Raw genomic sequence first — 26,052 nt, forward strand, 5'->3', positions numbered from 1 at the left:
ACCGACTCTCCAGCTGCTTTCCATGCTTCAAGCACACTTTACAGTGACAACATGGACAATCCTTTTTGGGTGATGTTTCTGTAGCCTTGCCACATTCTCCAGAAAATATGAGGTGGAGGCTGCTGCTGCTTCTGTAACAGCAGGGAGGCTTTAAAAAAAAGTCAAGGAATGTCATGTGTCTTCCTGTGGTTGTCTGACAATAAACAATATATGCATTGAATGTTGCCATCTGGATCAGGCGGGTAAATAGTTTATTGTACCAAGTGTGAGTTTTACAACACGCACTGTATGGTTGAAGAACCTGGTCATTCATTGTAATCAAGTATACAGATGGGCTTGTGGACTTCGGCCATCTGACCCCAAACTGTGATGGGGGAAGTGCTCTCATCATGAATTGTAGTGAGCATGTATACATGATGCCCATCCAAGAACTTGACTGTGAGCAGTTCGTTGGAACGCAACTCAATACTCTGGGATTTCTGGAGCTTCTTGCAAACAAGTTCCTGCGGAAATCCTTTGTGCGTACAATGAACTGTACTGCAGGTCACAGAGCCAGCTTTTTAGAGCTCACCGAACAGCTCTACTCAGGCATGGAAATTGTCCACATAAAGGTTATAACCTTTGTGAAGGAGTGGCTGGATAAGTTCCCGTACAATCCTACCTGTGACCACTAACGTGGGAGGGCAACCTACAGGGTTTAGGGTAGAGTCCTTCCCTGTATACACTCTCAAGCTGCACACATCCAGAAGAGCTCTCACACAGGATGTACAGCTTTATGCCATAGCAAGCTCTTTTGCTTGCAATGGACTATCTGAACAGCAGCTGTCCTTTGAACAGGATCAAGGACACATCAACTGCTATATTCTTTCCAGGAGTATAGATCACTGGAAACCTGGCAGACAAATGTTCCACGACAGGCTGAATTTTGAACAACCAGTCATGGTCCGGATGGTCCTGGGTCAATGCAGCAATATTGTCATTGAAATGCAGAATGTGCTGGTTGTGCCCCACACCAGGGAGGGTGTGCAGGCATTGGCCAGTGGTGATGCCCTCACCAATGGGGTTAATAAAGGGGATTTCTGTCTGTTGTCATAATTTGCCCTATTTTTTAACCCGCCAGGACAAATAAAGGTGTGATTCAACTACATGTTGTCAAAAAATGAATCTAATGTGTTATCCCCTCCTTATAACATATGGTGACTTACAGTGTTCTTATTGTTGACTCAAAAAGGGGAGAAATGATATGGCTGCTTGTTTTAATCTCTCAAGCCTTAAATGCCGTCATAGTTAATTCAAAAAATATTGTGACCTATGTTGCAGCCATGGGGTGAGAGTTCTGTAATCTTCTAATATATAAAGCACAATTGAGGGATACTCACAATCCTCCCAAGGTGGAGCAATTTATTGAGAGCATATTTACATAGAACTGGGGCAGCGTGCCACTGTTCCAAAACTGGCAGCGCTGCATCAGTTCTGAAACGCAGGGCTACATCGTATTTCCCATAGCGCAGACGCTAAATTTAGTTGCCAATGTAGGCATCCTTGCACCATAGTGCAAGGGTGTCTGTATTGAAGGGAACGATTGTTTATGTTCAGGAAGGTGTTCTTTTACCGCACTTAAACTATCTACAATGGTGATTTCACCCTTCTATTTGTGCTGTAGAATGCAGCACACATAGTAGTAGCAAATCGTCATTATTGAATGATTGTTTATGTGCAGGAAGGGACACCGTCCTGCAGATAAACACGCATTAACATCTTTTTGCTCTTTCTATATATGCTGCAGAATGCAGCACACAAAAAAAGCAAAAACGAGGAGAAATAAAAGTACTTCTTGTTATGCCATGCAGCCCCGGGGTGGCGTTAGTTTTTGGTACTGCCTCAGATTTATGATTCCTTGTAAATCTGGGGCAGTGTCAAAATCAATGGGCGCTGCAGTGGAACACCCACAGCAACACCCATTTCTCACCCCTCTGCCACAGAAAACTGCGTTGGAGGGGCCCACATTTACAAGGCGGTGTTAAACCACAAAAGGTGGCTTAGCACCACCTTGTAAATATGGTTCAGAGCATAGAGCCACAGTAGTGTGGCTAAAAGTGATGCTCCAGTGGCACTAGAGGCATGTAAATATGCCTATATATCTTTTGGACAAGGACATCATCAAGAAAATCTCTATGTGTACCATCATGAAAAAAGGTTTCAAAGTGACTGGGCTATAAATAAAGGAGCTGTTGAAATGTGTCTTAATAATTCAGAAAGCAGCAACATTATAAAGTATTCCACCATATGTTAGATAACTGCAGAGATGGAAGTGTCATCATTACACAAATACCCTCAGGGTATGTCATCATTCAATCCTCTTTTGTGGGTTGGCAGTTTGTAGATCTAGCATTGTTCTTTTTTGAACAGGACATTCTCCAATACTTTCATATCCACCGTGGCCTGTTCTAGGATCACCCATTTGAGGTCCCTTACAGAGTATCTCACGTTTACAAAATGCTCTGCCATTTTTGTAGTTCACTGTCCACAGCATACATTGCTCTTGTGGTTGCATATTCTTATGCTGATGTTCCTGGTAGTCATTCCAATGTATTTAAGAATACATTGGCAGGTTATCATTTAGTTTAGTTTTATTGGTTTGTAAAGCGTGTAGCTACCCTAGGGTATCCCAGCGCTAAAGGTACGTGACCCTCCTGGAGGAAAAAACAGAAAGATAGAAGACAAGTTAACTGCAGAAAAGGATAGTTTTCAACTTTTTCCTAAACAGACGCTCCGATGGTTCATGACAGATTTCGGAGGGTAGGGTGTTCCAAAGATGGGCAGCCTTGATAAAAAAAGAGTTACTTCCCCATGATCTCTTGACACGAGGTATGTAAATCTGCTGAGTAAAGGATGATCTCAGGCTTCTAAAAGGAACATAGATAGAAATCCTTTTCTGAAGAAAAACGGGCCCTTATTATATAGGGCTCTATGAGTAATGCACATGGCTTTGAAATGGATACGCTGCTTAATTGGAAGCCGATGAAGTGCTGCAAGGGATGGCTTAGCCGAAAGATGCCTAGGAGAATCAGTGAGAAGTCTGGCTGCTGCATTCTGCACTATCTGCAGCTTCTTTATCACATACTCAGGAGAGCTGAGATACAGAGAGTTCCCACAGTCAAGGCGGGAAAGAATCAGAGCTTGGATAAGGATTCTTCTAGCCATAAAAGGTAGGAGATTAAAAATCTTCCTAAGGGCTCTAATGAGACCGAAGCAGATAGAAGAGATTTTTTTAGCCTGAAGTTCCATAGTCAGACGTGGGTCAAGCCAGAAACCGAGGCTTTTAACCTGCGCCTTTGGAGGAGGCAGACTAGTAAAAGCCTCCGAGTACAGTGCCAGGGGAAAAGCTGGAGGACCGTTGACCCATTTTGTGGTACAGTTAATGTGTTGCCATTTGTAACCTTGACCCAGGTAAATTTACTTAGTTGGTCAGATGGCAGATTCTGCACTGGCCACGTGTAAAGTGGCCCACTCCCCCTGGAATGCCTAGGGAACATGTATGCTGTTGCCCGTTTTTGTTGTTTGTCTTGGACTTGTGTGTACCAGCGTACCCTAAAGATTTCAAGCTCTTTTATGTAAGAACAGGGGTTAATCCCAATGTCTCTCTGATGTGTTTAAGATATGCCAGTTGCATTTAATAATATTCTTAAACCTATTGGAGGCTATGGTGTATGCTGTTAGACATGCAAGTGGGGGTTCCATATTTTCTCCCACTAGGGTGTCAAGTAAAGCGTCACAGTTCTGATTCCTAGCCCTTTTTTCCTATTCTGAATAATCTGTTCTGGGTACTTAATTTCTCTCAGTTTTTCAACCAGGTTCTTATCCTGCTCTTTAAAGTCATTAATCTGATTGCAGTTCCAACAGCTGGAGAAAATGTCCATACGGAAATTTCCCATAATGGGCATGGAAGAGAACTGTGAAAGCTGGGTTTCAATGTGGAAATAGGTTATTTGTATATAAGTTGTTTCTTTTCTAAGTTGTACACACACAATCCAGCTCCACTGGGGGCAGAGGTGCCGTCCACTGATGTCCAGTCAATATGGAGGTAGAGGGTCCCCTCAAATTCAAAATAGTTTTTGGTGAGGGCTAGATGGCCAAATTCCATTAGGAATTTTGAAAGACTGAGCATGTCACTCTTCTCAAGAGTTTCTTTTATGACCTCCAGAGTATCGTCTTGTAGGAGACTAGTATATAACCTCTTCACATCTAGGCCTATGAGCAGTCCATGTTGTTCATCAAAATCAAGGTTGTTTATGTGGACCAGCAAATCGTTAGTGTCCCTGATGTAGGTTTCAGTTCCTTGCAATAACTTTTTGAGAAAAAACTCTCAGAATTGTGACAAAGGTTTAAAAAAAGAGCCTATGTCTGACAAAATAGGCCTTCCTCGTGGTAGATCCCAATTTTCAAGATTTTTTTGGGAGGATGTAAAAGTATGGTATGGTCAGGTATTTCTTAGAAAATCACCCCCTTGTTTGATAATCTTCCCATAACATTCTGCATCCTCCACCATGGTGCTGAGCTCTTTTTTCAGTATCAGGGTGGGTCTGTTTCTAACACTCTACAATTTCACTCATCTGCCAGACGCCTTATATATTCTGGAACATAATTATAGAAAATGGCGCACTACAGCACTAACACAGTTGCGCGTCTTTTTCTTTAATGCTGGCTAACGCCATTCCTTAAAGCCATCCGTGCACCATATTTAAGAAATGACGCAAGATGGTGCTAAGGAATGGCTAGCGTCACAAAAAAGACGCTAGTTGGTGAGGGATGCCATTAGATCAAATGGCACTAGTGGGTCAGAAATGAGTTTAGGCTGGTTTACATCAAAATTGCTGCCTCTAATAAGCCTAGCGTCATTTTTGACACAGGGGCAGCCAAAAAGTGACTCCTGCCAGACAGAAGTCATTACCACCACCCCGATGCCCACCAAAGTGGACCAGTGTCCCCTGGGCAAGCCCTACATACCCAGTGCGAGGCAGGGGGCCCCATGAAAGGAGCCCTTAATGGCATTTCACTAAAAAATATTCTCACCTAAGCTTACCTGTGATTGGGTCCCCTCTCCTGTAGTGTCCCTGTGGTGTGGATGGTAGTGTTGCTGGGGTTTGGGGTGGGCATCTTTGTGCCCATTCCATGGTGTTTTCCCATGGAAATGGGCCTCCCTGCATTTTAACTCCTGGTTTGAAGGGACAATAAATATGGCACTAAGCAGGCTTAGTTCCATTATTTAGGCCCGTCTCCTACCCGTGCTTTGTTTCTGCACCAGGAGTTAAATATGGCACTGGGGGGCTAGCGACATTTTAGGATGGGAACACCTACCTTGCATCTCATTGATGCAAGATGGGTTCGCACATCCTTAAAATGGCACTAACTCCAATATTTTGACCCTAGATGGGTCTAGCATCAAAATATAAATATGGAGTAATGTAAGCACCGCTTTAGCACCAAAATAAATGGCACTAAGGGGATGCTAAGCTTCCATAAATAAGGGTCCCTGTTCTCTATGTGTCGGCTAACTGTAGTACAATCCCCTCAACTTTATCATCAGGCGATGATAATAACGTTGGAGTTCTGTGAACTTCACTTTCCTTCTTCCTCAAATTTTAGAATCCATTAAGAGTCTTGATGTCCAGATTCTCCATCTCAGTGTACACTGCTTGTTCAAATGTACATAATTGTACTGGAGAAGTATGTGCAGGTGGATAGAATGTGGACTTCTTTCTCAGGCCTGTAGTAGATTAATCTGGTGTATGATCTTAATCATCAAAGTATGCTTCTAACTGTAACTTACAGAAAGACATTGGAAAGCTCGCAATGCAAATGGAACCTGTAAAAAGTGGGGGTAGGAACAAACCCTAATCCTCTATTCAGTACATGTAACTGAGTGTCAGTGAGAGTTATGTCAGTTATGTTAGTCACTAAGTTGTTGTTGCACTTAGACGCTGTTGTGCGCTGGACATGCTCCTGGTGTGTACCCGTGTATTTGTTTCCTCCCAGTGAACCTGTTTTCTCTTTTTCTTCTGCCCCTGCATCCTTGGCCTCCAGATAAAAAAAAGGCAGGTGTTGATTCTGTGGGAAACAGGTAGGAATCATGGCAGTTCCCAAGACATTATTTGTTGGCTCTGTTGGGGAAAAAGGGGCTGAAAATATTGTCACGCTGGCATATAATTATTGAAACCCTGCTGGATTGGCTCCAGGGCCTTCTTACGTTTCTCATTCTTGATGTCTATTTCTGATCATTGTCACTCCCCCACATTTCTGAGTCAGTAGACCTGTCATCCAAGGAGTTGGTGTCTGATAGGTCTGGGTTGGCATCTGTTGGTGCCCTGCATTCTGGTGTAGATTAAGGGTACACCTTGCTAAGTGCACATTTTTTATACATCTTTCTTAAGTTTCAGGTTTTTGGATTGAGTAAGAAATTCTCTGTACTCATTTGTCTCTTTGTTAATTTAATGTTGTCCTTTTTTAAGGTTGTGACTGTCGCACTCAATTAGCCCTAACTAGTTTGTATTCCTACCAGAATCAATCAATCAGGATTTATAGAGTGTCCTAATCACCCATGAGGTTATCCAGGTAATAGATCCAGGAAACAGGGGGCTTCAGTCAAAGAGCCTTTCTGAATTACTGGAGAGAGGGAGAGGTCCTCAGAAGGATAGGAGGGCTGTGCTAGGATTTTGTGGCAAGGTAGAAGAAGGACTGGCCTCCACTGTTGCTGTGGTGGATGCCAGGGGTGCAGGCGAGGGAAAGGGAAGCATAGTGCAGGAGTCTGGAGAGTCTTTGGAAGCTCAGACAGTGTTGGATGTATGCTGGTACTTGGTTGTAGCCATGCACCAAAATCTAGAACTAGCATCTCTTGCAAACGGGAGCCAATGGAGTTTCTTTAGGTGGGGGTGATGTGGGCCCATCTAGGGAGGTTGGTTATGAGTCTGACCACTCATTTCTGGATGGCCTGAAGTCTCTTCAGGATGTGGATTGTGATTCCAGACTAAAGAGCGTTGCTATAGTCCAGGCGATTGGTGACTAGGGATTGGGTCACTGATCACCTTGATCTGGTTCCTCACGATAAGCTTGCTGTCCAGGTTGATGCTAAGGTTCTGGGCTTGGTCTGTAGGGGTGTGGAGTCCCAGGCCGGCGGGCAACTAGGAGTTACACAGTAAGGGGGTGTTCTTGAAGAGTAGAACTTCCGTCTTGTCTGTGCTTGGTCTGAGACAGTTGTCTTTCATCCAGTTAGTGATGTTGGGTATGCAGAGTTGGAAGTTGGCCTTCCTGGTGGAGGGGTCTTCGGCGATTGAGAAGATGAGCTGGTTGACGTACGCGTAGGAGATAATGTTCAGACCATGGTTCCTGAAGATGTTAGCCAAAGGGACCATGAATATGTTAAAACATGTGGGACTTAGTGATGAGTCTTGAGGGGCACCACAGATGATGTTCTTAGCCTCCGAGGTTAAGAGAGGGAGGTGGATCCTCTGAGTTCTACCACAGAGAAAGAATGCAATCCATTTGAGGTTGTTGTCTTTGATGCCAATCTGGTGGAGTCTCTTGATCAGGGTGTGATGGGATACAGTGCTGAAGGTGGCTGAGAGGGCGAGGAGGAACAGGAGTCTCATCTGACCAGGAGGGATATGATGTCCTCTATGCCAGCAATCATAACATTTTCGGTGCTGTTTCAGGAGTACAATCCAGATTAAGATGTGCCCAGAAGATCGTGGTTCTCTAGGTATTCCTTGAGTTGTTGGTTAAAGGCCTTCTCAAAAACTTTGACAGGAAAGAGTAGCAGGGAGGTCGGTTAGAGGTTTTGGAGCTCATTGGGGTCAGCAGGCAGTTTCTTGGGGAGGGTTTTGATCTCAGCTTGTTTTTAGTCATTCAGGAAGGTGGATAACATTTGGTGATGGCAGGAGTCCATTGGAGATCCGGAGTGGATGGACTGAATTATGTTGTGGTGTTCTGTGTGGTGAGCTGGCTCCAGGAAGTGATCCTATTTTTGGTGGTGGCACCTCTGGGGTCTAGGAGGCTGAGAGTGTCAGCAGTGGTGGTTTGAGGTTTAAAGTTTCTGTAGATAGCAGATATCTTGTCGTGGAAGACGTTGGCTAGGAAATCACAGAGTTCCTAGGAGGGGGTGATCATGTTTTCAATTGCTGAGGGCTTGGAGAACTCCTTGAAGATGCTGACATTGGAGCTGGTTTTGATGTGGCTGGCTAAGGCTTTTCTTCTGGTGTCTTTCAGGAGCCTGTGGTATTGGCTCAGAGAAATCTTGAATGTGGTCATGTTGCCAGGCTTCTTGGTAGTGTGCCATCTCCCTTCCAGTTGCTTGCAGTTGTATTTGGAGAATCTCAGTTCCGGGGAATACCAACTGCTTTGTCTGAGGGTCTTATGGGTTTGGAGGTTTTGCTGGGTGAGACTGTTGGTGCTGTTGGAGATCCAGGTGATTACATTTTTGATGGCTTGATTAATGTTCCCGGGAGGTGCCGGGGGAGTCTGTGATGGAATCAGACCTTTCGTTCTCAGATACTCTGTTCCAGCTGCTGGAGAGGTACTGATGGGCCTGGTGGAATGGCTCGGGGCTGTGGTGAAGGTGAAGTGGATGACAGAGTGGTTGGTCAAGGTGAGCCCATTGGTGTGGCTGAAGTCAACTTGCTGGCAAGGAAGATAGGATCTAGCGTGTGTTCTGTGACATGAGTGTGGACAGTGGCTAGGTAGGTAAACCAATGTTGTTCATGATGTAGTTCAGGGTAGTAAGTTTGGCTCTGGAATAGCAGTGACAGTGGGAGATCCAGGGTTCCTGGTGCTAGGCGCGATCCAGGTGCAGACACGCTTGCCTTTGGCCCACCGGTGGCACCGTGTTTATACTACGTAGGTCCTGGAAGGGATAGGGACTAGCTGAAGAGGAAATCAGAAGGGGAAAATTAGCGGCAATGGCAGAAAAAGCAAGCAGGCAGTGGGAAAATACAGCAGAACGGTCAGAGAATCAGAGTTACAAGGCACAACACAATAAGGGCAACAGAGGGAAAGATGCAGATGAAAATGAGTCAGGCACAATGAGGACAGCAAGAAAAAGAGAACAGGATGAAGCAGAATGAGGCAAAGCACGGAGATGGGAGCACAAGCTGGCACAGGGACCTGTTCAATAGTTTGTGTCAGCCTCTTTGCTGCTTTTATAATTAGGATAAGCCAACCCCAGGTGCAGTGCCAGGCTATCTGTCCCTATTTTTTCTAAATATAGCATGTTCTAAATTCCACATTCTTGGAAACTTAGGTGGTCATTATAAACACAGCGGTAAACACCGCAAAGCTGGCGGTGGTGGTAACTACCGCCAACAGGCTGGCGGTCCGGACCGACAAATAATGAAGCACGTGAGAAACAGGCAGCGGGCAATCCACCCACCGCCATATTTGTAGTCCCACCGACGACTGCCCACAAAATTATGAAACACCACACCGCCATCAGTTCTGGGGCAGGAAACGACCCATATAAAGGGAAACACTCACTGGAGGCACACAGACACGCAGACATCGAGCGAGAATTGGAAATAATCCCAGTGCTTCTCCTTGCCATATTTCTCCAGGACTGTGGCCGACAACGGTAAGTACCGTAGCCGAGTACACATGGGAGGAAAGGGCACAGTTATACACTGACCCACCCCACCCACACTACAATGCACTCCCAACCCCTCCCATCATCCCAAGCCATACATACCATAACAAGATGTACTTACCAGACACAAGCCAAAAAATACCTGAACCAATGCACACACCTGTGCACACCACACCCCCATGGGAAACACTGCACAACGGGTCAATAGTTGCCAACAGGACTGCTGGGCACTAAAATTTACTATAATTTGTATAAAAACAAATGTACAAACAAGGCCATAGGCCAGTCCATATGTACAAGTCCTGGAAGGGCAAAATAGGCTGAACTTGACTCCTATAATGACAAAGGAAACTCCAATGAGAAGGGGCATCTATGGGGCAGCCAGGCACCTCAGGGTTCGGGGCAGTGGGTAGAGGGGGTGGTGAGTCAAGTTTTGAAGTGGGGGTCTTGGGCTTGGGCTTAGGTTTAGGAGGTGGAGGTGGAGAGGGTTTGGGCTTGGCGTAGGAAGGAGGGGGAGTGGACCTTGACTGGTGAGGTGGCAGAGGGACCTAGGGCAACACAGGGATTCTTCCTCCCTGGGGTAGGGGCACAGGAATGGGAAGGCTGGATTGGGGAGGACTTTGAAGAGGAAGGAGTGGACTGGGCTAGGGCATGGGAATGCTTAGGGACAAGACGGGGTGGGCCAGTGGGTTCAAACCGGTGAACAGAGGAGAGGAAAAGCGTCTTAGGTGCAGTTGGAGTGGATTTGGAGCCAAGTCTGGGAGTGGAGATTAAGGGAGTGGTGGTACGAGGCGTAAGTGTTTTGGACTTGGATGCAGGTGCCTGTTTAGTCTGCTTATGTATGGTGGATGTGTGTGGTGTGGATGAGTGTGAACGTTTGAGTGTTTTGGGAGGAGGGGGGTAGACACAGTGGGATGTTGTATACGGATGTTGCGTGGGTCTCTGCAGGTCTGGTGAGTGAGCCGCAACTGTCTGTGAATGTAGTTGGGGTGAGTGCAGGTGTGGAGTCTGGTGTGCATGATTGGATGTTGTGGTGACTGCAGGAATGGGGGCAGCAGCAGTGACTGCAGCAGTGACTGACAGTGTAGTTTGTGTGGGTGTGCATGGTGTGGTGACAGACAAGGAGACGGGGAGGTTGACACATTGGGGGAGGTGAATGTTGTTGTGTGTTCTTTGGTATGCTGGGTGTGTGCCTGCCTGTAGTGGGAAGTGTGGTGCTTGTGTTTCTCTGTGTTCTTCTTGTGTGTTGCTCTGTGTGCATGGCTGTCTGTATGTGTGCTTGGAATGGGTGAAGGGAGTGGGGTGCTGGAACGGGGTAGAGGTGGTGGGAGGGGGGACGGAAAGACCAGGGACACTGGCTGCCGTCAAAGGGGAGGTCAGAGCCTGAACAGATCTCTGTATGCCAGACATGGCACCGTGAATGCCTTCCAGGTATGCATTGCATTGCTGCATCTGGGTTGCTAGCCTCTGGATGGCATTCACGATGGTTGTCTGCCCTACAGAGATAGTCCACAGGAGGTCAATAGCCTCCTTCTTGAGGGCAGCAGGGGTGACTGGGGTAGAGGATGAGGTGCCTGGGGCCTCCTCCTAGGTGAGCGGGCACGGACAACTCAGTAGGGAGCTACTGGGAAGGCGGTGATGGTATGAGGGGTGGCAGAAGATGTCAAAGAATGGGTGGGCCCAGTAGGGTCCGCCACCACCAGGGCGCTGTCATCGGAGGAGGTATCAGAGTCACTACCTCCAGTGGTAGTTGCCTTCCCCATGGTACTCCCCTCTCCCTCCAACCCACTGGTCCATTTGCGTCGGTGGACTCTGCCACATGGGTCCTGTGGGCTGCAGCATCCCCACTCGCCGGTGGCTCAGCTCCCTCGCCAGATGATGCTAATGTACATAGGGACATGAGGACACGGGGGGAAACAAAACAAGAAATAAGTATGTCAATTCCAGGAAATATGTACATGTTGTGACACATACACTCCCACCCAGCTCAGGCACAAACCCTCAGCAGACACAACACATGTTATGAATGTGCCCCAGACTGGTAGACGTTACCCTACAGTACACTACATTCCCATCCTACTCCATTACTCTGATACACTTTGTTAAGTCAACCAATGAGAGATGATGCCAAGCCAACACATCTGCAAGTTCATGAGGCTAAATTGAATACAATGGGCCAAACAAGGGACCCCACACAAGCCTACATACCCAGCTAAAACTACCTATGACACTATCCCACGGACATGGAGGGGGGCAGGACTGCAGGGACACACATGTCTATGTGCCTGGCACTACTATGCATGCACCCCTTAGCATCTAACTACACTCATCATAGCGGCATCACAACAGTGTTGGTACTCACCCCCTTGTGGCTGCTGTGCTGCCTTCAAGCACCTATCCAAATCCGGATAGGCCATCGCCAGAATGCGGGCCATTAGAGGGGTCAGGGTCTGATGGGCACCCTTCCCTTGTTGGGTGGCCTTCCCCAGCTGGGCCTCTCTAGTCTTCCTGGCCCAGGTCCTCAGGTCCTCCCACCACTTCCTGCAGTGGGTGCTCCACCAGTTGTAGACCCCCAGGGTCCGCACTTCCTTGGTGATGGCTTGCCACAGTCCCCTCTTCTGATGGGCGCTGACCTGCATGGGACACACAGAGTAAAGAAACAGACGTCAGTGTGGGTGCCACATACACAAATGCCATGCCCGTTCAAACTGACATTGCTCACAGAAACATAGATATGGACAGTTTTAAAGCCCAAAACTGCCAGACACACTACAGATGAGCATTCACACAGCAAACCATAACTTATACAGGCATCCGCCACATTCACACACATCTAAGGAGGACAAATAGCAACTCTCCTGCTCCTCTGGTCACCCATACAGCTTGACATACAGGGGCAGAACCCCATCCACCAGCTTCTCCATCTCCTCCGCAGTGAAGGCAGTGGCCTGTTCCCCTGTGACACGTGCCATCTCAGGGACCAGAGTCAGGACACAGCAGCACACGCAGTGGAGTTCTTCCCTACTTGTAGTGCAGGAGTCAAGTGTCAAGGGCCTGTCAAAATGGCTGTAGATACAGCGGCGGTGTGCACCGTCACCGCCAGCGGGGATCATGATTGGCACAGGTTCCCCATTGACAACTATGTTCTCCAATGATCAGGTGCATGGCGGTGAACACCGCCTACCGTCATGACGAGTTACACCAGTGGAATGAAGTCACTTCCACACTACGCTACCAGTATGGCAGGAGGCAGACATTTTGCATCCACCACGCCTCCATAGCCTGGCCGGGGGCCCCATCCATGGCTCCATTCCCTCTCCCTTTCATTGAGTACTGACATGGATACTGGTCCCCCACATGTAATCATGGTGGAAAGTGTGTCTACACTGTGGTGCCATTATGACTGAGACCTCACCACACATTATCCTGACAGGATTACCTCTTCTTTGTGTCTGTGTGCATTACATATGTGTCGCATGTAAAACATGAATTCTGTCACCATGTGATGCAAGTCTATGTCCCAACTCAATGTGTCTTTGTTTCTCCTCCATAGGTACAGTCCCATGTGGCGAGGGAGAGACCCATCTGTTCACAGACCCCTGGTAGATGTGGCCACCATGGAGGAACGTCACATCATCATAACTCACTGACTGAATTGAGCTACAATCCTTGACTTCTGTGCAGAAAGGAGCCTGTTCTTAAGCTGGCTAATAGGAATCACCATGCCATACCTACAACTGTGCAGGTACTATCTGTGCATATATTTTGGGGCCAGAGGCTCATTCCAAGTGATGGTGGGCATGGCTGCAGGGGTATCTCAGCCAATGTTCAGCCATATCCTGCATTTGTTTAACACCTGCAAAGTTACATCCAGTTTCCCCAAAGGGCTGATCTCACCACCATCAAATCAGGATTCTATACCTTTGTGAATATCCCCCATATGATAGGTGCCATTGATGATCCCCACATAGCTCTCACAACCCCAAGAGTGAATGAACAGGTGTTTCAGAATCATAAAAACGATCACTCCATGAATGTCCAATTAGTTTGTACTGCTGATCAGTACATTTCACATGTCAATGCAAGGTTCCCAGGATCAGTCCATGATTCATTCATCCTGAGAAACAGCAGTGTGCCACACATGATGGGACAACTACAGGCGAACAGAGCTTGGCTCATAGGTGAGTGTGTAAGCCACTGGATCAGTTACATAGCTCAAAGGCAGGCTGTATGCAAGTAGATTGTGTGTGTTTCAACCACCTTTCGTCCCTTTTGCAGGGGATTCTGGCTATCCCAACATGCAATGGCTCCTGACACATGTGAGGAATCCCAGGATAGATGCAGAAAGGAATTATAATGAGGCACATGGTTATACTAGGAGGGTGATTGAGCGTACCATATGACTCCTGAAGGCAAGATTTTGTTACCTCCATATCTGGAGGATCCCTGTGCTATGTCCCTGACAAGGTGTGTAAGATAGTGGTGGCCTGTTGCATGCTGCACAACTCGGCTGTGAGGAAATCTATTCCACTTCTGGAAGAGGAGGATGCTGTCCAACCATCTCTGCCACCTCAGAGGAGGGATGAGAGTGATGGTGAAGAAGAGGGGGAAGACATCAACTCCAGGACCCAGCTAATCCAGCTATGCTTCCAGTGACCCTCAGGTACATTGCCAATGATGCTTCACTGCACTGGTTCAGGGTGACCCATGTAGTAAGTGCTGTGGTGTCCTTTACCAGTGATATAGCAAAATCATGATTGAAGTGGCAGATGCGAGTTAACACTATGGAATGTACAGTGTGATATACTTCAGACACTACAGATTGTTATATCCCCTCCTGCAATAAAAACAACATTATGATGGTAACAGACTAATGCATTCACATTCACAATTGATTCCTCATATCGATTGAGGACAGATATTTTGAGTGCACAAGTGTATTTATTCCAAGTCAAAACATCCATGAGTGTTGGAAGAGTAGAAGGGAGTGGGCACATGGTGAACAACATACTCAGGTACATATGCTCAGCTGTTGGTAGCACAGGGGTATAGTCCTTGGGGGCACTGAAAGATGGTAAGATGGCAGTGGCATGTCAACAAGGTACCTCAGTGGCACCAAAGGGAGACAGTTCAGGGCAAAGTCACGTCCTGACACTGGGCTTGGTCTTGGCTGGTTTCAGTGGGATGTCTGGGTCTGAGGGCATGTTTGAAAGAAAAATTACATAGTGTTAAAAACAGACACCATCCGACAACCGACAATGAGAGTAGATATCAACACCATGGCAGAGGAAGCAGAATGTGATGGGTGGATTACCAAACAGGAGGGAGATTTACTAAGAAATACTAACCTGACCATACCATACTTTTACACCTTCCCGAAAATTCATGAAAATCGTGACCCACCACCAGGAAGGACTATTGTGTCAGGCATGGGTTCCCTTTTGGAAACTGTGTTACAATTGTATGCTTTTTATCCTTAAACCTTCATTACAAGGAACTGAAACTTACAACAGGGAGGCACAAGAATTGATTCACATAAAGGAGCTAGATTTTGATGAACAGAATGACCTACTGATAGGCCTAGGTGTGGAGAGCTTGTATACTAGTCTCCAACAGGAATCTACCATGGAAGTTATAAAAGAAACGCTTGAGAACTGTTTCACTTCTGCTTTCAGTGAATGCATTGCTTTGTAGAGGATTTTAACCAATTAAAAGAGTATGCATATTTCTTAATCTGATTAAAGGAGTAGAAACAAACCAGGTAATCATCTCACATGTGGCAAATTTACATAAGATTTGTTTTAAAAAATGTTTGATCCATTTAATTAAAATCCACATCTTATTAGAGTTTAGCTATAACTAAAATTCCTCCACTTTACAAAGAAAACAATGAGTAGCGCATTTCCTAAACTTTCACGCAATGCAGGGCAGCAAGCATAGCTGCTGTTCTGTGTTGCATGAAAGGGAGAGGGCAGAAATGCTCTATAATTACAAAGATATGGAGCATTCTGTTCCTCTTCTTATGTTGGCACACAGTGTACAGTCTAGCATCAATACAGGCACCCTTGCACTGTAGTGCATGGGTGCCTAGATTACAGGCAGGATTGATTTTGTGCAGGAAGGGACACCTTTTTCCACAAAAACAATCCTTAGAGGTTTTTTTTTTTCTTTCTGTTTGTGCTGCAGAATGCAGGATATGCGAAAAGAGGAAATAACAATGAGACAAAAATATATTTCTCCTCATTTAGCCGTACTGGGAAAGGCGTATCATTGTGAAGCATTTCTGAGGCTTGCAAGTCTTTGTGAATGTGGAAATGGGCCACAATTCGTGGTGGATATTTGGGAACGCACATGCTCTATCCATGGAATGCCTCAGAAGCTGAAATGTAAAGTAAGGCAAAACAAGCTGCTGCCTTATGTTACATTGCTTTACTAAGCCACACGAGGCGACACAAATCAGGGCTTGCATGGCTTTGAAAGCCTTTGCGTTGTCCTTGCGTCAACTTGTGTGATGCAAGGACAACACACAGACTTCATAAATATAGGCTCAAATACAGAGGACAATCCTCCCAGTAAATACCTTATATAATGCTATTCGTACGATGATGAAACTACAGCCAGTTGAATACCTTCCATAACACTATTCCTGTAGTGGACAAAAGATAGCCTCTGGGTTCTGTTAAAACTGGAAGATGTTCACTTACAACCAAAATATGAATGTAGTCTTTTAATTAGTTTGTAATTGAAAACCATACAATTTCTATACTTAACTCTAAATACTGAGTAAAATCTATTGGGTGCAATTTCTCTACAAAATGATGAATTTGAAGGAGACTGCTATACTGCAGATGGATTCTACTCTTTACTTACCTCTCCCTACAGAAATTGGAGGACTTTTAATTCTACAAAGTACTGTATGCTTTTCAGAGAGATGAAGTCATAATATTAATGTTTAACAAAAATCAGGACAATTATAGGTTGTATTTGTCCAGTGCAAAAAAGCTCTCTTGGGAGGCAATTGCCGCTCTATCACCCACCAATTTCTAAGAAAATATAAGAGGCACAACTCCCATAAATATTTTGGTTCAAATGTTTGGTCAAGCAATTATATTATCAATCACTTGATACTCAAACAGTAATCCAATGAGGAATTAATTGCATTTGAATACCAAGGAAAGATTTTCACCATAGTCCAAACAAAGTTATAACACTTTATCTGAAATACATAAACCAAATGATAGTACATTCAGCACATTCTAATACCCAGAAATGTCACAAAAATCCAATAATCCAGTTCTAGATGCAACAATAATTATATATTTATATATCTATATCTATGTCTATCTCTCTCTCTCTATTATTATTATTATATATATATATATATATATATACATATATATATAAGACATGACAGCCTTAGGGTGGTCACCCCTAACTTTTTAACTTTTTGCCTGCCTCCCTCCACTTTTTGGACCCTATTTTTGCTGGTTTTAGGACTAATTGGCTTATTTAATCTACTTATAAGACCCCAGTAAAGTGCACTACATGTGCCCAGGGCCTATAGAATAAATGCTACTAGCGGGCCTGCAGTACTGATTGTGCCACCCACTTAAGTAGCCCCTTTACCTTGTCTCAGGTCTGCCATTGCAAGGCCTTTGTGTGCAGTTTCACTGCCAATTCGACTTGACATTGAAAAGTACTTGCCAAGCCTAAAACCCCCCTTTTTCTACATATGTCACCCCTAAGGTAGGCCCTCGGTAACCCATAGGGCAGAGCACTGTGTAGACAAAAGGCAGGACATGTACCTGTGTAGTTTACATGTCCTGGTAGTGTTAAACTGCTAAATTCATTTTACACTGCTGTGAGGCCTGCTCCTTTCATAGGCTAACATTAGGCTACTCTCATATACTGTTTGAGTGGTAGCTACCGATCTGAAAGGAGTAACCAGATCATATTTAGTATGGCCGAGATGGTGATACAAAATCCAACTGACTGGTGAAGTTGGATTTAATATTACTATTTTAGAAATGCCACTTTTAGAAAGTGTGCATTTCTCTGCACTTAAATCCTTTTGTGCCTTACAATCCACTGGCTAGGTTTGGTTGACAGCTCCCTTGTGCATTCACTCAGACAACCCCAAACACAGGATGCTAGGTCACACTTTTATACATCTGCATATTAAATGGGTCTTCCCCTACCAACTCAGACATTTCCTGGAGAAGAAACCCTGAACCAGAACCTGCAACTTGCCAAGAACAACTGCCTGGCTGCCCAAAGGACTCAGCTGGACTGCTTTTCTGAGAAGGACTGCTGTCTTGCTGTTGCCCTGCTGCGTTGCTGCTCTCTGGCTGTGCTGAGAAGTGCTCTCCAAGGGCTTGGATAGAGCTTGCCTCCTGTTCCCTGAAGTCTCAGGACCAAAAATACTTCATTCCTGCAAAAGAACTCCGTGTGCGGCGAAAATCAATGTACAGCCTGCAAGAAACAACGCACAGCCTGCATCACGGTGAGAAAATCACTGCACGCTGAACCGGAATGACGCAGCCTGACTTTGCAAGAAGAAGATCAACGCAGCGCCAGCGTTGCGACCGGAAATTCGACGCATGGCCCTCTAGATCGATGCAAAGCCAAGCCGGAATGATGCAGCCCAACTTCCTGAGAGGAATCGATGCTGCACCTGCCGTGCGGTACAAATTTCCACGTATCGCCCACCGTATCGACTCAGCCCCTGTTACTTTGTCCTGCTCGCCCAGGATTTCGACGCATCATCTCCAGGGTGTCCAAAAACCCTGCAACCCAGGAGGATCCCAGTCTATGTGCCGGAAATCGACACAAAGCCTGCCCTGCGTGAAAACTCAATGACCCATCGTCTGTGTGCGCCAGAAGAATCGAGGCACACCTGCACATTTTTCATGCATTTCCTCCTCTGTGGTCCCTTGCGGAGAATTTGAACGCCAACCAGGAACTTTTTGTTTCAAGAGACACTTGTTGCTTTTTAAAAGACTAAAGGCACTTATCTCATTTTTACAGCGATATTTCAACATATAGGGGGTCATTCTGACCCCGGCGGTCTAAGACCGCCGGGGCCAGGGTCGGCGGTAGCACCGCCGACAGGCCGGCGGTGCCCCGCAGGGCATTCTGACCGCGGCGGTTCGGCCGCGGTCAGAAGAGGCAAACCGGCGGTCTCCCGCCGGTTTACCGCTGCCCTTAGAATCCCCCATGGCGGCGCAGCTTGCTGCGCCGCCATGGGGGATTCTGACACCCCCTACCGCCATCCTGTTCCTGGCGGTTCGCCCACCAGGAACAGGATGGCGGTAGGGGATGCCGCGGGGCCCCTGGGGGCCCCTGCTGTGCCCATGCCAATGGCATGGGCACGGCAGGGGCCCCCGTAAGAGGGCCCCGCAAAGTATTTCAGTGTCTGCTAAGCAGACACTGAAATACGCGACGGGTGCAACTGCACCCGTCGCACCCTTGCAATTCTGAGCCGGCGTCCCGTTGCAGGGGCATTTCCTCTGGGCCGGCGGGCGCTCTTTTGGAGAGCGCCCGCCGGCCCAGAGGAAATGTCTAAATGGCCGCCGCGGTCTTTTGACCGCGGTCATTCAGCGGCGGTACCTTGGCGGACGGCCTCCGCCGTCCGCCAGGGTCATAATCAGGCCCATAGTTCTTGCATCTTGATTATTTTTGAACTGCATCTTACCAGATAACTATTATAAATTTTTCTAGACACTGTGTGGTGTATTTTTGTGGTGTTCTACTCTGTTATTGCATGATTTATTGCACAAATACTTTACACATTGCTGTCTAAGTTAAGCGTGACTGCTCAGTGCCAAGCTACCGGAGGGTGGGCACAGGATAATTTAGATTGTGTGTGACTCACCCTGATATTGGAATATATTATGAGCAGATGAAGCAGTCAGTAACTTTGTGGATGAAAAAGCACAAATTACCTTTAGAAGAAGCCCCTCACTGAAAGATCAGTTGTGTAAAAATGTGGTACAATCTCCAGGAAAGAATCGTCAGAGGTCAATACAAGGTTTTTTCACCTGTGGGATTTGTAAAGCATGCAGATACAACATTAGTTGCTGAGAAATTGTATTATGTAAGGAAATCAAACCATTTGTAATAAGGAAACATTTAACTTGCAACATGGAATATTCAATTTATGCATTGTACTGCCGGGGTGATTTAGTTTACGTAGGTAACACAATTCATAGAGAGAAAAAACGGATACTTGAACATTTTAAGGCTGTTAAGAATGATGATAAACAATATCCAGTGGCGAGACATTTTGCCAGCTATCATGACAAGAATACGAATTTGTTGAAATTCTGTGTATTGGATAGTATTCCTGCCAGCAGAAGAGGTGGTAATAGAGAACAAGAATTATGGCTAGAATCAAAATTAATTATTACTTATAGGACACTTCAACCGAAAGGATTGAATATGGATAAAGAACTTTAGGTTCATCTTGGTTAATAAAGTACCACAGAGCAGCAGTACTATCATGGAACATGCATTTGCAATTTTATTTCAAAGGGCATATAAAAAGATTTATTCAGTTACCAACAGTGTATATACGATATGCAGTATATAGTTATCATATTATGTATGAAATATTTAATGTTATGTGTATTGTTTCATTTTGTTCATAGGGCGATGTACAATGGTAGCCCCATTGGATGGAAGCAGGAGAGCTATTATATCTCGTTCCACTTACTTCACAGGGAATAAATACGTGGCTCATAATGTTAAGTATAACACATTTATTTTCCAATGCTAGTCTGTGAATTCATTTTATTTTATTTTATTTTATTTTATTTTATTTCATTCTGTCATAATTTTTGTATTTTTTATTTTGTCTTTCTTATTTGATATATTTTACATTATTTGTCATATTATTTTTCCTTCATAGCATAGAGTTTCAAGTGAGTTGAAAAACATTTAAGGTACTATTGGTTAAAAATAGATAAAAATGTCTAGAAATATCAAATAATACATGTTACTTGTTAAACTACGACACTCTAAAATGGCTGACATAGTTTATGTGGGTATATGTTATGTTTGTAACTTTAGTCCTTTCACTATTGTTGAGCACTGGTTTACAAGTGAAGTATAATAAGAAGTGAGAAAGGACTATGAGAGCATGTTGATTTTTTGAACTCGTGAAAAAGGAGCAGAAGCTGCAAAACACATTGGCCTGTATTTATACTTTTTTTAGCGCCGCATTTGCTCCGCTTTTTGACGCAAAACGGCGCAAACCTACAAAATACAATGGCATTTTGCAAGTTTGCGCCGTTTTTGCGTAAAAAAACGACGCAAATGCAGCGCAAAAAAAGTATAAATACGGGCCATTGAGTTTGTTCTGCCATTTGGAATAAAATAACACATTCCAAGTAATTTGAGCTATGGAACGTTGTCTACTTTTTCAGTGAAAGTGAATAGCAGGCATCAGATTTTGGTGGAAATATATATATATATATATATATATACATATATATACACATACACCAGGGCTCCAAAAATCCACCCATTGGCAAGCCTTATTTGATCAGGTCCAGCTATTTTTAATACTTACTGGTCCCTTCTGAGTTGACACTGAACATGTGTTCTGTTCAGATGAAGTGGAGGGGCAATAAAAGATGCCTTTAAATCTTGTTCTTATGTCATTTGCTCTGTGTTCACAGACAGAGGTCAAAAGTTAGTTTTTGTTGCAATTAATTTTCCTTCTGACTGCAGAGTTCCAGGACTTTGCAAGGTGAACTGTATTACCTACTCCTTAAAATGTAAAATAAAAGGACATAGGGTGTCATGTTTTTCCTAATGCACAACATTTAAATGACAAAGTCAACTGTGCAAACATTTTAAATATATTTCAGTAGTTGTGAAAGTCCTTTTTTATATTTCTGTGTGCTGAAAAAATATTTTAAAAGAATGAAAAGAAATCAGAATACTTTACATGTTGATGTGCAAAGGATACGTTTTCTGCAACCCTTGACCCTGCTTCTGCAGGCAGGTCGCTCCCCGCTCCTTCGCCCAGCGCCACCTCCTCACCGTCCTTTCCTTTTTCTCTTTTCTCTTTCCAAATTCCCCTGCTGCTGCATCCCCTGCGGCCCCTCCCACCTCTTCCCTCCTCCTCACCGTCCTTTCCTTTTTCTCTTTTCTCCTTCCAAATTCCCCTGCTGCTGCGTCCCCTGTGGCCCCACCCCCCCAGCCTTCCCATTCGTCCAAACCCTCCCTCCTCCCAGCTGCCACTCCCTCCCTCCCCCCAATTTATGGCAGCCACGGCGTGGTAACGGGGAGCAACCCTCGACCCTGCTTCTGCAGGCAGATCGCTCCCCGCTCCTCCACCCAGCGCCACCTCCTCACCATCCTTTCCTTTTTCTCTTTCCAAATTCCCCCGCCGCTGCGGCCCCTGCGGCCCCTCCCGCCTCCCCCTCCTCCTCACCGTCCTTTCCTTTTTCTCTTTTCTTCTTCTAAATTCCCCTGCCGCTGCGTCCCCTGTGGCCCCTCCCACCTCCCCCCTCCTCCTCACTGTCCTTTCCTTTTTCTCTTTTCTCCTTCCAAATTCCCCTGCCGCTGCCCCACCCCCCCAGGCCTTCCCATTCGTCCAGCCCTCCCTCCTCCCAGCTGCCACTCCCTCCCTCCCCCCCATTTAAGGCAAGCCCGTCTGTGCCCGTCTGCACCAAGACCGCGCCCAGCGCCAGTCCCCCTGGCCCTCTCAAGACAAACCTACTCCCCCCTCACCCTCCACTCACTCAACCCAGGCCCTCGCCCCACCTGCACCCTTTCCAACCCCACACACACTCATGGCCCCTTCATTTGCCACACCTGTCATTTCTCCTGCTCCTCATCCATCACACGACACACCAACCATAGCTACCCCCCGACAACACACACAACACCCCCAACGCAACACACACCTGCTCTGCCCCCACCAACCAGCCCCGCAGCACACCACCAGAACACACCCCCCAACAACACCCTCATGCATCACACCAACACCACCCATCACAACCATCTCAACTGCCTGCTCCTCAACACCCGCTCCCTTCACAAACATGCCATAGAACTCTGGCACCTCATCACATCACACACACCTGACATTGCCTTCCTCACGGAAACCTCCTCCTCGGAACCCGACATAGCCATCGCCACCCCCAAGGGATACAAACTCCAACGCAAAGACCGCCTCAACATGCCAGGTGGTGGCATCGCCATCCTACACAGGGACACCATCAAAGTCACCACCAGCTCCCAAAACACTATCGACAACACAGAACACATGCACTTCCTAATCCACATTAACAACAACTCCACCCTCAGAGGTACACTAATATACAGACCACCAGGACCACGCCCCGCCTTCTGCGACACCATCGCCGACACCATCAGCTCGCACAGCCTCACCTCCACAGACTACATCCTCCTCGGTGATTTCAACTTTCACTTGGAGAACCTACAAGACCACAACTCTACCTCCCTCATGGACAACCTCACCAACCTCGGACTCAAACAACTGGTCATCACACCTACTCACTCAGCAGGACACACGCTTGATGCAATTTTCACCTCAAGCCAACCCATAGCCTACACCCACACCACCAAACTCCTCTGGACTGACCACGACTGGGTCCACTTCTCATTCCCCAAACCCCCCACACACCACCATCGACACACCACACCCTACTGCATGTGAGACAAGATCCCCATAGAACGCCTGAACTCCCAACTGGCTCACAACCCCCCCCACACCAACGACCCCAACGCAGGAGCACAGAACCTCTCGAAATGGATCACTACCTGCGCAGACACACTAGCCCCCCCTCAGAAAACACATCACCACCTGCAACATCAAGAACGCCCCATAGTTCACCCCCGAACTCCAAGACTCCAAGCGCAAATGCCGCCAAGTGGAGAAAATATGGCGACAAGAACCCTCTATAACCAACTTCTCCACCCTCAAAGCCACCATTCGCACCCATCACCAACTCATACGCACCGCCAAAAGAGATCACTACAAGACACGCCTTGACTACAACTGTCAAAACAGCAAGGAACTCTTCACCATCATTAATGAACCAGCCAAACCCAAAGCCAGCAGCATAGACCCCTCACACACACAGCCCCTATGTGACGCCCTCTCCAACCACTTCATCCACAAAATTCTGGACATCCACAACAGCTTCATACCACACACACCCCTCACTCACCCAACTCAACCCCCATTCATGACCCCCCCACCACACTCACCACCTGGACCCCCACCACACACGAAGAAACTGCAAAAAACATTAACTCCATCCACTCCGGATCCCCTCCGGATCCCCTCCGGATCCCCTCCGACCCCTTTCCACATCGCATCTACAACAAATCAAGCCCAACCGTCGCCCCCATACTCCGTGACATAATCAACTCTTCTTTTGACTCCGCCACCTACCCAGACCCCTGGAAGCACGGGGAAATCACTGCTCTCCTAAAAAAACCAAAGCCGACCCAGAGACCCTCTCCAACTATTGCCCCACCTCCCTCCTCCCTTTCCCCGCCAAGGTTGCTGAGAAACTAGTCAACGCCCGCCTATCCCACTTCCTCGAAGAAAACAACACTCTTGACCCCTCACAATCCGGGTTCCGCAAGAACCACAGCACGGAAACCGCCCTCATCGCATGCACTGACGACATCAGGAGCAAAGTCGACAAAGGCGAGACCGTCACACTCATCCTCCTAGACCTCTCTGCAGCCTTTGACACTGTCTGCCACCACACACTCCGCACATGCCTCCACAACATAGGAATTCGCCACAAAGCCTTAGACTGGCTCGCCTCCTTCCTCACCGACTGGACCCAGAGAGTCCGCCTTCCTCCTTTCCACTCCACCGCTACCAAGATCATCTGCGGAGTCCCACAATGGTCCTCCCTCAGCCCCACACTCTTCAACATTTACATGATCCCCCTAGCCAACATCCTCCGATCACACGGAATCACTATCCTCTCCTATGAAGATGACACCCAACTCATCCTCTCCCTCACCCGCAACCCCACCACCACCAAAACCAACCTACACGCTGCTCTCCTCGACACCGCCAACTGGATGTCAAATAACCACCTCAAGCTTAACTCCAACAAAACCGAGATCATCATCTTCGACCCCAACAAAACCATATGGGACGACTCCTGGTGGCCCACCGCCCTAGGCCCCGCACCCACCCCCGCAAACCACGCACGCAACCTCAGCATCATCCTGGACCCCTCCCTCTCCATGACACAGCAAATCAATGGTCTAACCACCTCCTGCTTTCACACACTCCACACTCTTCCTTCAAATGGATTCCCCCAGGGACCAGGAAGACAGTCACCCATGCACTCATCAGCAGCAGACTAGACTACGGTAACGCCCTCTACGCCGGCACCACACTCAAACTCAAACGCAAACTCCAGAGAATCCAGAACACAGCTGCACGCCTCGTCCTTGGCCTCCCCTGCCACGAACGAATCTCACCACACCTCAAATCCCTTCACTGGCTCCCCATAGACAAGACAATCACATTCAAGATCCTCATCCACGCACACAAATCCCTCCACAACACCGGCCCAACCTACCTCAACGACAGAGTGAATTGCCACACTCCCACTCGTTACCTCCGATCAGCCGACCTCGCCCTAGCCACAGTCCCCCGCATCCAACGCACCACCACAGGAGGCAGGTCCTTCTCCAAGCTCGCCCCCAAAACCTGGAACTCCCTCCCCACCAACCTCCGCAAACCAGATCTCCTGCTCTTCAGAAAGAACCTCAAGACATGGTTGTTCGAACAGTGACCCTCCCTGCCCCCCCTTTGGCCCCCCCCAGCGCCTTGAGACCCTCACAGGTGAGAAGCGCGCTCTATAAAATGTTTGATTGATTGATTGATTGGAACCTAATGTCCTCAGATTGTTAATATACTATGTAGTTTTATCAGTAAAGCTGCAAGTTCGTAGAGAGGTTTTTGGACATTTCTTGGAAGGTTACTGTGTGTAGATGACAATATGTTACCACATCACGGTTTAGTAATATATTTATTAAAATTGAGTGTTTAAACAAACTGAGAATCACTCCAGTCCTGATGGCAATTTTGGTAGTAAACTAAAACAGGTCCTAGGTTATGTGGGCTAGACCTCATGGTTATGTGGGCTGGATTCCTTTGAGGCATGCAGCAAACATTAGTTTACGTAATCAAACAGAAGAGGATTTTGGATTGCAGATATGCTGAGCTCACATATTTGAAGGTGCAATCATGTGAGGATTAAGAAAAAGGCAACTCTGTAAACTATTTGCCTAGAATCACACCATTTGAGATATATATACACACACACACACACACATACATATATATACACACATATATACATACACATATATACACAAACACATATATACACATACATATACAC

This window comes from Pleurodeles waltl, chromosome 5 (genome assembly GCF_031143425.1).
Source record: "Pleurodeles waltl isolate 20211129_DDA chromosome 5, aPleWal1.hap1.20221129, whole genome shotgun sequence".
Taxonomy (NCBI): domain Eukaryota; kingdom Metazoa; phylum Chordata; class Amphibia; order Caudata; family Salamandridae; genus Pleurodeles; species Pleurodeles waltl.